At 43.5% G+C, this 14,149-nt stretch overlaps 1 protein-coding gene across 3 annotated transcripts in view; it reads left to right on the forward strand.

Moving 5' to 3' along the window:
* Positions 1-7,580: 7,580 nt before the first annotated feature.
* ZC3H12C (zinc finger CCCH-type containing 12C) overlaps positions 7,581-14,149 on the forward strand; it is a 46,805-nt gene continuing 40,236 nt past the window's right edge. The window contains exon 1 of one of the 3 annotated variants that reach the window (XM_056328574.1): positions 7,581-8,367. The gene's annotated coding sequence lies outside the window, so the exon portion shown is untranslated. The other 2 variants (XM_056328573.1, XM_056328572.1) reach the window with 2 other exon arrangements.

A 14,149-nucleotide genomic window follows, 5' to 3' on the forward strand; every position in this document is an offset into this window, starting at 1 on the left:
GGAAAGGAATAAATTGCACACTCCACACCTGTCCTATTGATGAGACAGAGTGAAATGGCTTTAAGTATAGGTGAGACATCAGCGGTGCTCTTTCCATCTCAGATGGCTCTGAACACCTATCTGTAGACAAATGAATCAAGATCCAGATCTCCACATCTTCCAGCAGAAACTTAGAAACCTGCAGTATTTGTAGATGTATACCTGTAGACATCTACACATAGAGAATTAATTGCATGATGATTATTTGAAAGACAGTTCCCAGGGAAATTATTCAAATAGTACAGACCAGTCAGTGCTGGAGCATTTTGCCTACAAAGTATATGGTGTCTCCATCACCAGGAATTCTCAAGAAGTAGGACAGACTCCTTCAGGACTAATTTAGGTGGAGATTAACCTGCTGTGGACTATAATGATGGGCCAAAATATGTCTCTTTTCATACTATTTTCTGTGGTTTATATGATTCTGCTTATAACGATGTACAAGGGTGGCCAAGAATGGGGGAAATAGACCCCAAGAGGTGCAAAGACCAAAGCAAATTAAAAAGTGGGTGTATAAAGTTGTTATTGCTCCTGACTAAAATATAGACACTGGAAACTGTTCTGTTAATTCAACACTTGAAAAAGAAATTAAAGTGAACCAAAAGCTGAGAACATGGATGCTCAGTTCCAACTATCACAGTATGGTTATCTAAAATACAATGAATAAATAAATACTGAGATGATTTAATACTTGTTTGATTTCAGGGTTTTGCTCAAAAAAAGGGGACAGAAAAATTACATAAATGTGGGGAATAAAGAAAGTAGAGATTCTGATCTCCCAGGAGATGAGGTATAAAGAACAGCAATCATTAGGAGAGAATATATTACTGCTATCTTATTAATGATATGCAAAACCACTAAGAAAATGGTAGCATACCGATGCATACCAGCTTTGGGCCAAGTTGCACAGTTCCTGAAAAAATGAATTCTCACTGCAGCTGAAAGCCATTTTGTTCATTTGTGCTAACTGTTGTGTTGTGTTCGCTTCTGAGCCATCACGAAGCAGAACGACACATGAAATAACACAACCCCCACCCAGGAAAAAAAGCACAAGCATTGATTCTTTTTTTGCATCAGTAAGAACAGACTTTACCAAAACAAAGGAAATAAAATAGTAACACTTCACCTTACAGAAGCACCAACTACCCACAGTGTAGCTCTAAAACTTGTAATAAAAAATCCTTTCAGGTGATACAGCAGAATATGACTAAAAGTCATATTGGCTGCAGAAGGACAGAAGAGAGCTTGTTCCTGTGTAGTGCTCTGCCAATTTTTGACAGCTATGAAGAAAATAAAAGAGCTAAGGTCAACATTTGATTTTCAGAAAATTATCACCACAGTGCTCTTTCATTTTAATTTTTGGCATTTAAAGTATTTTCAGACAAACTAAAGGAAATTTCAGACTGAAAATTTCTTTCAAATCAAGGTATCAAAAAAACCAACTAAGGATGGAAACATAAATTATTTTACTTAAAGAAAATTCTGTAAAGTTTATGCATGCAAAAGTGCTCAGTGTTTTAACATTTTTTACTCAAAATTTGGAACGCTGTAGCAACTACTTTTGCTTGAATTTTCATTGTTTCAAAATGCAAAAACCCAATAGTAAATAAATGGGATGAAGACATTTTACATTCCATATCCTTCTCTCCCTTAGTCATTAAACCACCGCATGACAGTAGCAATAGATTAATGTGTGGGGTAATAACAACCTTCCTAAAACAGGGACAGGGTTCTTTTTCTTATGCTAACATTGGGTTTCTCAATCACCTTCTCCCAGAACTCTCCCCAGCCTAAAGGAGATCATAGGTATGAACAATCTCTCAGCACTGACCTTCTTCCTCTGGCTATACAGTGTCTCAGTTCTCCAGACAGATGCAGCATGTTTGAGGTGACTTCTATCCTTCCTGGCCTGCAGAAGCCAACATGTATGCATCCTGCTAAGTGAAAGCCTGTTTAATATTCCTGTCAGTCAGACTTGATCAAACATCAAATTCTTGCTTTCTTGTGCTCTGCAGTGAAGAAAATTCCCGTGCTAGTTTTCAGTCATACCTCTGGATATGTTGACAGTGGATAATTCTCCTTCTTGCTGATGCTCTGGAAATTTTGAGAACAGCAAGCATGACCCCTGCCCTGACCCACTTCAGGGATCCCCCAGGTGATGTCTCCCAGCTGCAGAAAGTAGGTTTGCATTCGCTAGATTCATTCTCCAGCAGGCTCAGCAAGGAAATGTTCCTCACTGTTTCCCCCACCCCCAACATTATTGACCCATATTGTGGCCTTAAAGTGCCTTAGGATTTTGCTTGGCTGTTTCATGATGAAGGAGAAGGTGATAATGGAGTCAGGCATCTGTCCACGCTTGTCTGTGTCCATGGATGTGGAGGCAATCTTTTTTTCTAACTAAAAGAAAATAAAATTTTAAAAAGCTCTGACTTATCAAGGGCAGATTTCTGCCTCCTGCTTATTCTTTTGATCACTTCCCAGGCTAATTGTCTCCCGCAGTGCTGCAAGCTTGCAGAAGCACAGCCCCAGACAAGTCAAAGGATTTCAGAGCTTTCTCAGTGAGCAGGCTAATAAACTACAAAGTAAGAATGCTCACACTGGGACACGTGTCTCTGTCCAGTCCCAGACCTCTCCCTGACAGCGGCCAGCAAAAGACGTCCTCTGCCAAACACAAGAACTAAACAAATGTATAAAGGCTCCAGCAGGGCTGGAACCTGGGGCTTGGGGCTGCCTTTCTTGGGGACCTGCTGAAACAGAGTTCTCTATGCTTTGGTTTTTAACGGCTCTAGATGGATTTTTATTCCATAAACATACTCACTTGCTTTCTGAAAACATTGGTAGTTTCAGGGAACTTCTGCTTTTGCCTCTCTGAAATCTGACATCTGACAACTTTATCTGATGCTCCCTAATTCCTACATTAAGAAAGACAGGTACTTTATTTATGGGGTTTGTGCCATCTGTGGTTTACAGATCATTCTCATACCCTGTCTTGGCTGTGTCCTTCTCAGGCTGAAAAGTGTCTATTCAGGCACACCTCATGGAGGAGCTGTCCTATATCCCTAATCATCCATATCACTCTTTTCTAGTTCTATTGTATCTCTTTTGAGATGTGAAGGCAAGAGCTGCTTGCAGCATTCAAAAAAACTGGAGCACCATAAACAGTGGCACAATGATGCTTTCTGTTTCCTATTCTTTTCTTAATATCTATTTCTTTCAGCCATGGCTGAATGCTGACATTGTCATTACAGCTCCAATGTCCTTAACTTTACATGAAGTCGATGATTCTTCATTGTTGAATGTTAGTTTTTATGACCCTGAGAAACAAAATATAACCATGAAATTTTGCCACTTTATTCCCCACCTCTTCCACATCACCTGTGAGCATGTTGATCGGCGCAGGTACATGGGCAATCCGTGTTCTGTGTAGCACTTTATTTATCCTTAACAAGAAATCAGTACAGGACAAAATACCTCATTCTCAAAAAGGATAAAACGACTATACAAGTTTTCAAAGTTGTCCCTAAGGGGGAAAAGAGTAGCCTTAAACTCCTGATGGACACTGCCTTAAAAGATCAGTAAATAATGTATTCAGCACTGGCAATTATTGCAGTAGCTTTTTTTTATTCTAAGATGCCCAAAACATGCATGGTTTTGCTCTCACAAACATGTTGATTTAAGGCTATAACAGCAAAAGTTTGTGTTATACCTAATTATAATACCTAAAGTATTATAATTATAATATATATATATATATAATACCTAAAGTATAAAAGTAATACCTAATTAGAGCAGATAACATGGTTGGAAAAATAGAAAACCTATCAGGAGTGCTGTCTGTTGATCCAATCTGCCAAGTAAACAAATGTCAATTGTTCTTGGTATAAGCTATTTATTTTAAATGGAAATGCAGAAGTAAATACTAAACTACTTTTTTTTTCTTTAATATACAAGACTTTGTATATTAAATCATGCAAAACAAATCATGCCTAGAAAATAAGTAACATGGTACAGTTCACATTAAAAACTTCTATGGGTTCCTGGCAGTGAAGACTGGAGAACTGAGGATTGTGTGCATTAGGTAGGTCTAATATAATAAAAAAATATTTTATGAATTGAGCAATTTTATCTAGTATTTGTCTAACGCATCTCAGATTTATGTTAACATTATGTAGAGTTTATGTAGAATGTGTTTGAATGGACTGGCAACAGTCATCTAAATAATTTTTACTGCATGTTTGACTCCCATGAAATTATCATAGTTATCTCAGCAGCTCAGTGCAGTACAACTCACCAGTCTGTGTCTATTGCAGGCTGCCAGGAAAACGAGAAAGGCTTTGGTATTCGAATACACTCAGAGAAAAATGGGACAAAACATTTTTTGTCCTCCAAGGGACACAGGAATAACTAGGGATCCTAGTTGAAAAGAAAACAGAATGTACAATGGGACTGGATAAAGGAATGATGATTAATAAGAAGACTCAGATTATACGTAATCACAGAGAAATAGGTCTGGAATGGACCTTGATTAGTCACCTAGTCCATCCTCCAATTCCAGTGCCAGATCAATAGTACTTACTATTTGTCCAGTATGTACGTATGACCTCTAGTAATGGAAACACTATTACACCCTCTGTAATATAAAGCTGTGCCTCACTAATGTTACCACTAAAAAAGCTTTTCCTCCTTGATGCAATTTAAGTCCATTACATCTTATCCTACCTACCAAGATTATTCTTTTACTCTTTGCAATGGCCTTTTAAGAATATGAAGATTCTTAGCATGTCTTTCTTCTGCCTTCTTTTCTTTAGCCTGAACAACTCCAGCTCCTTTAGTATTCCCAGTCCACTGTTATTCTTGTTGCCACCTGCCCCGTCTCCTGTTGGTTCACATACTTCTTGAGCTATGGTGCATAAAACTAGCCCTTCCACTGAGGTCCTACCAATACTGACTGCATAGAGCCCACGGATCACTTCCCACGCACACATCTTCCTGGGATGTTTACTGGTTTTGTCATGAAAACACATTGCTGACTCATGTTCAGCTCGTGACTTACAGTAGACTCCAGCTCCAGATTCCTTTCTGGAAGATAGCTCTTCCACCAATTGTTTTTTTTTCCCGAATTTCTGCTATTTTTTTATTCCTGCCTAGGCTCAGCAGCTTGCTTTTGTCCCCCCAGCCTGTGCCTTATGTTTACTAGATCAGTTCTGTATTTGTCAAGATCCTAATTCCCTCCTCCAACATGCCTGCAATTCCTCCCAGAACTGAAAAGAACTGGATTTAGATTCCTAGGGGATTCCTACGTGGTAAACCCATTTAGACACCAGCAATTGATACCTCCTCTGTAGGCACAGTTCTCTACCTAGTTAAACCCCAGATCCACAGCCGCTCCAGGCAGACTACATTTCCCTAGCTTTTTATCAGAATACCAAGGTACAATACCAAACAATGCCACATTACATTTTCGCATGACTCAGTTGCTGTGGTAACATAAATTAACAAAATGTACGTTGTTGTAGCAGCTTTGTCATATGAAGTATGTAGGCTTTTCTACGCAAATAATGGCAGAAGCAGCACAAGGTTCTGAGATTAAAAAGTATCTGGACAAAATGCAGTGGCTGAAAAGGGAAAATAATGCCAGGTGGAGGCTAAACAAAGAACTGATAAATCATCTAGACATTTCAAGGAAGTCAGTTTGGAACGAGGGACCGTAACTGTGCTTAAGTGGAAGGAAAGGATGAGGGTCTACCTGCAAAAGGTACTCAAATGACAAGCAGAAAGCCAGCAAGAAGCTGACTTAATGTTTAGGATCTTCAAGTCAAGCAGCAATTATTTAAGAAGACAAAAGCAACAGGTGCTAACAGTGACAATGTGCTGCTGAAATCAGTTATCTGCTCTGGCATATCTGCTAATGTCAAGAACAAGCTGGATCAAGTGAGTTTTGGGCAGGAGTTACCTGAGAAGTGGGCTGTTGTGGATGGAGGCACGAAGAGCGAGTTTCCCAGGCCGAGTAGGCTCAATTACAGGGGCTGGCCAGCTCGTAGGACAACTGCAGGAATAAAACAGGCATTCTCTATGTCACAGGCAGAAAATATTCAAGTCATGGAAAACAGCTGTAGTTCATAAGAGGAGGGCAGAAATGGCAGATTAAATGCACAACGTAAGTGAGAAGGTAAAGAAATTTTGAAAATATGAATGTGCATTTTTTTAATTAAAAGAAGAGGTGACTGTGATGCAAAGTTGCTAAAGCAAGTCTGACTTGACAGAGATTCATGAAGAAGACAGAAGGGAAACCAGAGCTTCAGGGGGCCAGTTTTATAGAAAAGTATGGTTTATAAACTTTTGCTATTCTGTATTGTTACATTGTAGTTAAACAAATACAGATTCTGGAAATGAAGGCAGTTCTCTTTCAGAATGGGGCAGCTGACCCTGTTTCCCCTCTTCCTGCTTCTAAGTACTGATTAATCCCATGAGTGCATTCTCATTTATTAACATTTTCCTTCATTTGCTGACCAGGAAAGCATTGTGCAATGTGTGAAAGTCCCAGAGAAGCTACGGAAATCCTGAGTTTCGGCACAACCTGAAGAACAGTGATGTGGGACTGCTAACATACAATGGGGAACCAAACTCAGAGGATGAGAGATGTCAAAATTTCTGCAGGCATGTGAATCCGCAGCCTCTGACTGTCCTACCCAGAGAAAGAAAAACTTTCAACACTCTACAAGCCCCTTTCCAAGGTCCTACTGCTGTATTTGCGGTTTGTAGTCACAGGACAGGAAAGTCCCGGAATCTGACTCCCAAAGGTCTGTTTTAATTGTCTCGCTTCCCAAGGCAATAGAGAGGAAATGAGGTTTTACCAATGAGCAGTGCAGTGACTTCAAGCAGCTCACTTCGAGTAAACCTCACATTTGAACAGACTTAACTCGTACTTGTAAAGACCATGTTTTAATCAATTACAAAGGTACTGTAGGTTTAAAGAATCGCAATCTCTTCTAAAGAGGAGATGAGGTCAAAAAGATCTTTTAGACAAACTCAGCAGGAACTAGAGTATATTAAGGAAAAAAATGTTAATGTGAAACTCTTGTGACTTTAAGTAGTTTCAAAATCAATTCCACTCCATATTATTCTGTTCTGTCTTATTCTGATAATTGAGAATCATTTTCTCCGGCACTGCAGTGCTTTTAACTGACTCATATGCTCCTCAATCACTAGCAAAGGCTTCCATAATAAGCAGCAAAGTAGTACCGTCATGTGGCTAATTCTTTAGTCTTGCTTTCATCCATTTCCTCTATTAAATTAATATTCATAGTCCCATTTGGACACCACTCTGACTCTGGAACAGCATCAGTATGTCTGGAACCAAGGGAACAACTTTGGGTGTTGTGTTTGGTTTGGGGTTTTGGGGGTTGGTTTTTTTTTTTTTTAGTAGAGCTTTCAAACTCCTTCTGCACAGCTAAGTAACTAACCAGACCAGAGAGCCAGCCTCTTGCACCATGAGCTGAACCCTCCAAACTCATGCCTGGGGATGAGATACACTGGGAGATTGTACTGAATGAGCTGAATGGACAAAATCATGCCGTCGCTCTTAGAGATGATGTCAGCTCCGAGAGGGAGGGTTTAGTGAAACATATGTAGGAAAGCAGCATAGCCCCGTTCCTCTACAATCTTTTGTCCAGGCAGATCCTATGACATTTTCTTGGAAAAATAAACCTTGCGAAGCAGCCCTTCAGGCAAGTATTTCTGTGTACGATTTGCATAGATTCGATGAAAAACTTGAAAAAAATTAGCCCATTTTCTACTGGGTACCGGAAGAGGGGTTTTTTTTATGAACTTCAGTAGTAGAATAGGAGCGGATAACAATTGCACACACACGTTTCCAGCCGGTGAGTAAGGACCGCCGTGTGCCGTGCCTTGTGTGCGATGCCCGGCGCTCGCCAGCCGCCGTCCCCTCGGCGGAGCTTCATCCACGGCCCCGACCGCCCCGGCGGGAGGCAGGGTGGGACCGTGAGAGGTAGTTTGCTTCATCTGCATAAAAGTAACTGCGGGGTGGGAGGAAACATCTCATAATTAGAACACGGGACAGAAATCCAGGTTTCTACCAACTCCGCCACAGAGCGAGTTTGTTATCCTTGGCGGAAAGGTCTCCCGCCTCCCCTGAGCCGCCTGCCCGGGCAGGGGCAGCGAGGCCCGGGGGACCCGCACAGTAAGCGGCCCTAAGCACCGGAGGTTCCTTCGGGTGGCGGCAGGATCCGTGCCAGGCCAGGAGGATCCGCTGCCCCGACCGGCCAGACCACTTCGGCCCACTGCCTCCCGCCTAACTCGCCCCAGCCGGTAACGTTTCGGGGGTGGGGGCAGGGGGTGTAACTACGGCGGCCTTCGCCCCCCGCGGCGGGAAGCCGGGAGACGGGGGGGTGACCCACGTCCCTCAGCGGCGCACCACGGGGGCCGGGCCGGGCCCTCATGGCGCGGCGCCGAGCAGCCGCGGGCGGGCGGTTCCCCGCCAGGCTCCGTCGCGCCCCGGCAGCAGGTGCCGCCCGCTCGGCCCGGCCTGCGCGCCCCGGCCCGGCCGCCAGCGGCGCGGCGGGAGGCGGGGAGGGGGTGGCGGCGAGGGGCCCGCGGAGCGCCTGCCGCAGCACCGCGGGCATGAGGCGGGAGGCGGCGCGGCGGCGGGCGAGGTGAAGGCGACCTTGCCGCCGCCTCTCCCGCCCGCAGCGGCGGGGCGGGCCGGGCCAGGCCGCCCTCCCTTCGGCATGCGGCTGCTGGGAGGCTGCAGGTGGGTAGCTGCGGGGGCGCGGGAGACCCAGCCCCGGACGGGGCGGGGTGCGCGGCTGCTCCCGGCGATGGCGGCGCGGGGAGCGCCGCGCCGGGCCCGGCGGCCGCTGCCCCGCTCCGCGCTCCCGGCCCGGCACCGCCCATTGCCGGGGCCGAGCCGGCGCGTGTCAACACGGGGCCGCGGCGCCGGCCCTGCCCCCGGCGCCTCCCCGAGGTCGCCCGGGCGGCGGAGGCCGCGGTGCGGCTGGGAGGAGCCGCCGCTGCCGCTCGGCGCTTCCCGGGGAGGTAGAAGACAGCCCCGTCCCTCTGCCCCGCCGCTCCGGGGGGCCGGCGCCTCGGCAGGCCCCGTCCCTGCGGAAAGTTTCCCCCGGCCTGGCCGCCGCCGACCCCGGCGGGAGCCGCGGGCCGAGCCGGAGCGGCCGCTCCTCCCCGCAGCGCCGGGCTGGCCCGCCCGGTGGGCTGCGCCCGGGGCCCGACCCGCGGCTGCTCGCCGCTGCCGCCGGCCCGGGGGACGCGCGTACCCGCGGGTGCCGCCCGTCTGAGAAGGAGCCGAAAAGTTATTTCAGGTACTCTACCAGCCGTGCCGTCCGTTGCTTGTAACTTTCGGGCTGTTTGGGGGCTTTGGGGTGTGTGTGTTTGGTTTTTTTTAATAATTCCGTGAGAACGGTGCGAGATTTATTCACCGCCCTTTGGGTAAGGGAACCGGCTGCCTAAGTTGGCTTGCTCTGTGTAGTCGAACCGTAACGGGCAGAAGCCTCTAAAATTGCTGGCTGCGCCATTCTCAGATGTACTTGTGGCTTTTATGTTTCAGGTTTTTCTTAAAAATTAATTTTCATTCACCTGTGTGTTTTGGACCGAATTCTGCAGGCGTGCCTGGGTAGCGCCGGGCATGTGCGGCTGTATTTGTGGAGCGGTGACGTTATTCCACGATGCCCCCGGGGAGGAAACTCCGCCGGGCTGTGTCTGAACAGCACCGCCGGCAGCTGGCCCCGTCCAGCCTGGTGCTCCCGTGCCACGGTCCGGTTTGGTGGCTTTGATGGGGCCAGATAGCCCTTCTGCCATGGTGTTGTCGACAACTGGGCTCGGTAAGCTCTTCCAGCTGCACGGCAAACCACGTTTCTTTAACAGCAGATGTAGTGAAACGTGTTGTTTACTGTGTCTTCTCTTGGTCTGTGTTTGCACAACAGAGGCATAAATCATAATTGCGGCTCTTATGTTATTAACTGCATAACCCTACTTAAGATAGCGGTAGCCTAGTCTTTTCATTTGGAAAGAAAGCATTCAAGCATGTCGGGGTTTTCAAAGTAAGAGGGTACTTCCTCTTCCACTGCCTCCTTGCCACTTCGCATTTAGCGACCCAGTGACTTCACAGTAACATTTTTTCCAGTGCTGTATTAGATAAATCTTAATTAACTATATTTTTTTTTCTGGTTATGCTCTGGGGTGAGATTGCACTTCAACAGAGTGTACTGTAGTGAATGGATCAAAATTTAAGCATGTTGTCATTTTAAAGACAATTTGTTATGTCAGTATAAAACACATTTGCAACTCTTTTAGGAAAATAGGGAAAGGTGTGGTTTTTGTTTTCTCTCTTCCCTCTCCCCCTTCTTTTTTATTAATTAGACCAATTAGTCTTGAGAATTCAAAAGGTTTGGGGTCTTTTTTTCCTAATGGAGGTAGTTGAACCAATTCAAGGTATTTCATTTCTGCACAAACCTTGCTGTATTTATGGTTTTAGTCCAACGTAGTTATTACACCTTTGTTACTACACTAGACTTATAGGGCAGCAGTCACTCTGGTCTTATAATTGCCATTACCATTTGTGATCCTTTTAGAAAGGCAGTTATTATTTATGAGGTCCTGATAGAGCTCCACTAACTTTTTAAGCATCTGCAAATCAAAACATGCTTTAAAAAAAGTCATCTTGTAATGTAAATGCAAAGAGAAGTGGAGTTTATTAAAGGTATGCAATTTAACAACAAATCCCATACTCTCAACCTGACAGAGCATGAAGGGATTATCCAGACTTGCCTCATCTATGTAGATTGTGCATTTCAAGCTGAGCTGAGCAACAGTCCACTGGAGTGATTTCACTGCCTGTTTCTCTGGGTTGTACCAACCTTTAAAAACACTATGGGTGTTCCAGAGCTGTTTATTTCTTTGAGGAAAAAAACCCAAAACACCAGGCTTGCAGTCGATGAGACTTGAAAAGGCCAGAGATTCAGTTTGATTTTTGAAGAAATCTATTTGCTGTTCAATTTTACATAGGTAAGTTGAAAACTGTATGAGATTTTCTTCTGTGAGATCTTATACATCCTACGTACAGTGGAAAATACTTTTTAAGTGAGCTGAAAAAAGACAATTCAAACTTAGCATGAAGTGAAATGAGGAACTTGCTTGGCTCAGGTCAGTTTTTGTTGTACTAGGAAATGGCTATGGCTAAGCAATTCCATGTTTGGTAGAAAAGAGATGTGTGATTTCGTTTGACTTCTTTAATTACAGAAGCCATAAAATCTTGTTTGGTATTTTCTGCATTGGATCCGTAACTTTGAGCTTGAACCAGTAATTTAAGAAAACGAAAAAAAATCTGCCCTTGAAAACTTAAGTGTGTGTAGTTTTTTCACTGATTGCACTTTTTAAATTAAAACTGCTCCTAATCTGAATTTTGCTAGCTTCAGCTGCCAGTCATGGATGTCTTCATAGTCTGTATTTTAAATAATTCTTAAAAACTTCAGTGCTTGAAAGAAAGTGATAGTAATAAGAAAGGGGTGTTAGAGTATCGAAGAGGAAGGTTGGAAAATGTGTGATGCCTAAGGTTATGGTGTAGAACTTTTTTCTGTTACTCTTCTGCTGCTTTTGCTGTTCTGTGAAGCACTGTCCCAGGTGTAGTTAGGAAGTCATGGATAAGGGTTTTTTAAGTTAGTCAAGAGAGTCGTCATTGTTCACTCATTTCCGTAGTGTTTGTTGCTATGGCAGCTAGCCAGCGGCCTTATTAGTGATCAAGGTGGTTACATTTCATTTTTTGTTGTGTGGTACTGGAAACTGTAAGAAACAGATGTTGTACAAAGACTGCAATGAGTTGTTTCTGTGAAGAGACTAAAATGTTTCTGTCCTCAGATTGAAGTTAATGTATAGTGATGCTTTATCGCTCTTATTATGCGTAGTTATGTTTAAAATGCCTCCTGTCTTCAGGCTTGCTCAATATTTACAATAAACATGCTACTTCTACCCTGTGTTTGAAGCGAGAAACCCATTAATTGAACAAGCCCGATTTTTATGCTTGAAAGAATTGACACTTAATTCATTTTAGTTACTAAATTACATGTTAAAGGTAGAATATAACAAAAGCAGAGGTGAGATGGTGTAACGAGAAGCAGAGTCATTTTTCTTACCTCTTTGTCTCAAACTGTAGTCATTTCCAGTTAGACATAGATAGAAAATCAATTGTAATCTGCTCATAATTGCCTTCCTGGTAGAGTTATGAGGCATTTCTTTTCCCACCCCCTTCTTTTTCTTCTTCTTCCTCCCTTTTTAAATTTTTTTCCCCTCTCTCTCCATATTTTTTTCCTCTGCATGTCTTATGGAATAGGCAGCTCTCCAGAGTCAGAAGAGAAAAATACTGTACAGATATTTTTCACTGTAAAGCTCTGCATCTTTAAATGTTTTTGTGTAACTGCTTGAGGCTCTGTCAAAAAGCATGTTCCTTACCATGTTGTTTACTGATGAGCAGAAACTGAGGGAGGTTTTCATAACCTTGGGGCTATCTGCTTAGATGAACGAGGCATTTCTCTTTTACCTATCAGGATTGATTACTTCAGGCTAGATCACATTTCTTGTGTAAAAGGCTGAGCGTGCACTACCAAAAATCCAAACTGTATTTTGCTTAGTATGAGGTGCTGGGCTTATCACTTGACACTGACTTTCTCATTCTGCAAGGATATTCTGTCCCCCAGTTAAGGAATTACTTTAGTTTTTTGGTAAACTCAAACTCCATTCATTCTTGAATCATAGCTGCAGAATAAGAATGTTTTGAAAGAGTATTTTAATTGTAAGACTCGTACTTATGCTGTCCCGACTGGAAAGGTCTGGACAAGACCTTTTCAAAGTTTGCCCTGGGGAGTAACGAAGCTCACTCTCTGCAATTGCAAGATTCATCGTTCTTCCAGGCTTACCTCACAGTGTGTGCCAGACTACCTTTTCTGACTGCCTGGCCATTTTAAGGTTGTATTTTCATAATTTACAATACCAGTGTAACACTTCAAAATATGACATACGTCCTCTTTCTCCCTGGGAGTGGAATGTCTGTTTACGTGTATATATGTACCTGTATATGTGTGTGTATAGGTAGATAGATGCAGAATGGAATGCAAGACCATCCCAGGATCTGCGGTCCTTTAAATGTAGGAGGCGCCTATGTGCTCACAAATACAGCACCCAGTACCTCTTATTTTAGACCAAAGTGATTTAGTTCTGAATCTTTTCAGGATAAATACGTCCTTAGCATAAAACTTCTGCAAGATTATACAAAGTATTTTAAATGTATTCTGTCTTAAAATTATAGTTTTGTTGAGGGTAAATAGTGAGGAAATTGAAGTTACGACCAGGAGTAAGGATTTTACTTAATAGGAAGTTGGTATTTTGAGAAAAGAGTGGGGAGAGAAGAGGGAGAGGCAAAGCAAGACAGTGGCTGGGAGTAGAGAGTTTAATGGACGTTAATAATCGTCCCAATGGAAGAAATACAGTAATTTATTTTGGTATGAAAGGAATGTCTTGGGAGGTGGTTGAAAGTTGCAGAGGAGTGCCAGAGATTGGGGAAGTCAGTGAAGCTGGAGGTGTTCAGCAGTAAATGTGATGCAAGTTACTGAAAATTCCTTAAAAGCGGTCTGCTTGCTGTGAGCAGGTAAAGCTCAGAGGCTGGGAAGAGTCTTAAGTCCTGGAGTCCTTTACTAATTTGCAAAAAGTGTCATGATAATTCCTGAATGACTGTTTGTGTGAGCCATCCTCTCCTGTGAGCTGTAAAAAGTAATGTGTTAAGTTGCAAAATCAGTGAATCAGTCCCATCAAACTTTGACGTTTTGCCGTGACTGAAAATTTTTATTGTGTTGTGACTTTAGACCTTTTATTTTAGGACTAATGAAATTTAGTAGTTTGACAGAGATTGGCTGGAAAAGGGACAGATTACATTTCCTTTAACAGAAGCTACTTTGCTAGTCTCCTTTTGTTCTTCAAACTGTTAATGTAAGTAGCTGGTACCTATAAACCCTCATCTCTTTGCTTTCCTAGTCACTGTTACCATTGGTGCCCTGACTCTGGGCAGATCTCTTCAATCCTTCATCATCTG

This window comes from Falco biarmicus, chromosome 2 (assembly GCF_023638135.1).
Source record: "Falco biarmicus isolate bFalBia1 chromosome 2, bFalBia1.pri, whole genome shotgun sequence".
Taxonomy (NCBI): domain Eukaryota; kingdom Metazoa; phylum Chordata; class Aves; order Falconiformes; family Falconidae; genus Falco; species Falco biarmicus.